The 4,013-nt window shown below is 43.2% G+C and overlaps 1 pseudogene; it reads right to left on the bottom strand.

Moving 5' to 3' along the window:
• Positions 1 to 2,096: 2,096 nt before the first annotated feature.
• On the bottom strand, positions 2,097 to 3,474 carry LOC115230678 (annotated as a pseudogene).
• Positions 3,475 to 4,013: the final 539 nt, after the last annotated feature.

Consider the following 4,013-nt stretch of genomic DNA (forward strand, 5'->3'; position numbering starts at 1 on the left):
CTTTATTAAATAACTGTCAGAGAATATATAGCAAATATCATGAAAATAGACGTAGAATACAAATAATAATAAAAAATGAAACGCTCATAAAGAGCACTTCAGGGTACCCCAGAGTGATGAATGTAGAATTGTCACTTTGATTTACAGTCCTCACAATGTCCTTATTTTCGACAAAAGTCGACTGCTCTTCTTCGAAATCGCAAAATTCATTGCAAGAATCTGAATCGATTGGAGCCGATACAACTGCTGTTGACGAAACCTCCACATTCGAAGCCACCAACTCGCACTTTAAGGACTTTTCGAGAATGGGAATAGACGACACCAAACATGTCTTCTCAGTCTCGTCCTCCATGACTTCTGGGAGAGTTTGATCATGTCTGAACAAGTGAACTAAACACGCCCACCTGACCAGTAAAGGCTGGTGATAATGCCTCCGTGCAGAAGTATAGTCTTTGCGAACTTGATGGAAACTCCTTCCCGTAAACGTATAGTTGGACTGACGGAAACTGCCTCCACTGCGGAACTTGATATATGACGAAACCCCTGATCTGAAATATACACAAAACAAAACCGGAAGAAATTCATTTGGTCATTAGAGCATCTCCAGGCATATTTACAGGAGGAACGACTGGAGAACAAGAAAGTGAGGACTGTGTGTCTGTCTTCACTCCCGACTGGATACCTCAGTGCTCTCCTAAAGGAAAAGTTCTCTTAAAATAAAAATTGAGTACAGTTTTGAGAGAGGGCGCCTGCTGTACTGACTGCATCTAGAACTGACTAGTCAAACTAAACTGACAAAGTATCCGTTTGCAACTGGACTTTGAGGGTTGTGTTGGCAAAACTGATTTTACGTACTGACTCCCTTCAATATAACATTCTGTCCAACCATCTGTAAGTAAACTCGACTGTCTCCTTGCAGAAACAGGTCACTCCGGCATGTGTAAATGAAAGGAGGACATCCACGTTGGTCTTGTTCTTTGCTACATGGGGATCAATTCCATAAGACGCATGGATAGCTGCCAATTTGTTGAATTTGGTCTCCGCCACGGCCTTGTCCATTCCTCTGATAAATTGGACCAAAAGTGGACACCTCAGACTGTTGTAGGCCACAATGACTTGAGGGTTGACTCTTGAAGTGTCATCCCCGGACTGGAAGGAAAGGAACTTGTCGTATTGGTCAGTGTATTTGGAGACATAGTCACCATAGAAAGCTGGGAATAATAAGACAGGACACCTTGAAGTGCCAGAGACTTGAGGGAAAGGGTGTCATCAGGAGAACAGACGAGTCTTCCACACAATAAATCACGTTTTAATTGAAGAAAGAGGTAATATCTAAGATTGGTCCTCGGTGACCGACCCTGTGATTTGGTCCAACTCCAACAGAGCGGTGGGAGGAGGGTAGTATTTTATTCGGAAGAGCAGAATTCTTGAACAAGGATCTGTCAATGAATAGTCAGGATACGTGCCTTTTAATTGTTTCCCAATCGGCTTAGCCAACTGAATCCAATGCTTTCGAATAAACTATAAAACAAACACGTTGATGTGCTCCGTCAAAGAATCGAAGACCAAAGTAGTCCTTCTCCAACACATTCAGTCTATCGCAGACCCGGTGGAGTAGAGTGCTGCTCAATGTGTCCTTCTAAGGCCATAAGACACGTCTAGTACATTGACATCAAACTCGATAGGAGAATTATCGTCAAATGACTTGACAACCAGCCTGAGAGTATTCGCCATTGAACTAAATAATAAAACCTAAATCTATTACAAAAATAATTAATTAATATTTGTAAACCAAGAATATTAAAATTATTAAATCTATGAGACACACTCCTTCAAATATTCAGGTGTCCGAACGGATCTGACTGTATCCCCACATATCCTCACTCCCTCATACCCCTCTGGAGAATCAGGCAACTCAAACATTGGCTCGAGCAGTATCTTCTCCTGCCAATATGTGAGAAAAGACACACCACAATCGCTCTCAGTCCACGGGCACCAGTCCCCTTCCGCAAAGCCTGAGCTGCAATCTCCGCGAGTGCCTCCTCCGTGAACTCGAGAGTCATCTGCAGTTATAAACACAAAAATTGACCTTATCCATCATGAATAATGCCTTAAACTGAGTAATAATAGCGTTGTGTGGCTGTGTAAGAATTCTAATGAGCATGTCGTGCCCCAATCCGTGAAAGGGGACTAATATTGGGAATCTCCCCACAAACTCGGGGATCATTCCAAACTCAATCAAATCCCTTCCTTCCACCTACTAATTAAAATGAACAATCAGCCTGATTCACAAGCCTGTCGCTCTCCTCTTGTCTACGGACAGCCTCATCAAGAGAGTCATCATTGGAGGGCATTCCCAACGTGTTTGACGAAGACTGGACAAAGCCAATAGACTGAGGGTTAGTCAGCAGCCCACCTTAGCACTCGTTCGTCGGGATATTATTTTATCAAGCGAATTGAAGGCCCCCGAGGCTATAAACAGAATTTCAGACGTATCCACCGAGATGAGTTCTCCCCTCACTTTGGGACTCATTTTCTCAGGGACTTTAACGACTGTCCCTTCCAACATTCTAAGCATGGCCTTCTGGACTCCCTCCCCACCCACATCACGGTGGTGGGCAACAGTAGACCGATTGGTGGCCACTTTGTCCACCTCGTCAAAAAACACGATTCCTTGTTGAGCCTGGCCACATTATAATCCGCATCCTGAAGCAGACGGACAATCACGGAATCCACATCCGCCCCCACATAACCAGCCTCGGTGAGAGTAGTGCAGTCACATATCACAATCGGCACATTCAGACACCGAGCAATAGTATGAGCGAACAATGTCTTGCCTGCCTGTCACTCAGCACAGTCACCTGACCCCGTCGGTCCCAGTAGAATAATATTACTCTTCTCCACCACTGGCGGACTGTCGTTGTCCAAGTTGATTTGAAATGTCCCCTGCTTGTGGTCGTCGTCCACAAACACTTTGCTATTTTCTGCGGACTGTTCTACCCGAGCCTGGTTATAAAGTCGTTTGTAATGATTGTAGATTGCCACAGAAAGCACTTTCTTGGCTGTGTCTTGTCCCACGATATATCTTTCGAGGTACTTGTATATTTTACGAGGGGCGATGGGCTTGTATTTGGGGTCATTGTTTTGCACTACGTTTAGGTTAGCCAGTCCAGAATCAGTATTTATATAAAACAAATGATTGCATTTCCCACATCGTATAAAACGAGTCAAAACTGCCATTAAATCTTAAAAAAGTACCCCCAATGTTTTCCAGGCGTGACTCAGGGTGGAGACAGCGGGGACACAGTGATCCATTCTTTTCTCGACCAACACGTCTTGTCTTGGGTCGACGACCTCCTTCTCCACTGAGCAGTCTGGCAGGGATTCCCACTAATGGTACTCCAAGGCGACTGGTCCTTCCCCATAATTTGACCGTATCACGTTTTACAAGCATTCGTAGAAAGGACATTATAGGATAACCACACGCCTTTTTATTTATTTTTTTACTTAATAACAATTTGGTCGAATATTATTATGTAATTAATATAACCGGCTTAATTCGACCTGATTAATTATTTATCCTCTTTACTATCACTCTTAGTGTACCACTTATTGACTTTTAAATTAATTTATACAATCAGTTTTGAGGGATCCCCAGTCTTTGCCAACCGAAATCTTGACTGTGAGTGGAACAGCCAAATTGGCAATCCCTTCCATCACTTTTCGAATAATTTCCGAGACTCGAACCACTTGGTCACGTGGAACTTGAAGAACAATCTCATCGTGGACGACAAGAACAACCAACTGACGTGCTACACAAATATTAAAAATATTCCAACAATATTTTTCATAGAAAATCCCAGTCAATTCTTTTAGACACATTTTGATCAGTTCCGCTGCGGTTCCTTGCACTGTAAAGTTAACAGCCTGCCGTTCTGCCTGAAAAGGTTAATTAAAAATGAGACCTTCGTTCTTGACTGGCTATCCTGTGCCAATATTTCAGGAAATCGCCT

The sequence above is a fragment of the Octopus sinensis genome, unplaced genomic scaffold (assembly GCF_006345805.1).
Source record: "Octopus sinensis unplaced genomic scaffold, ASM634580v1 Contig16134, whole genome shotgun sequence".
Classification (NCBI taxonomy): domain Eukaryota; kingdom Metazoa; phylum Mollusca; class Cephalopoda; order Octopoda; family Octopodidae; genus Octopus; species Octopus sinensis.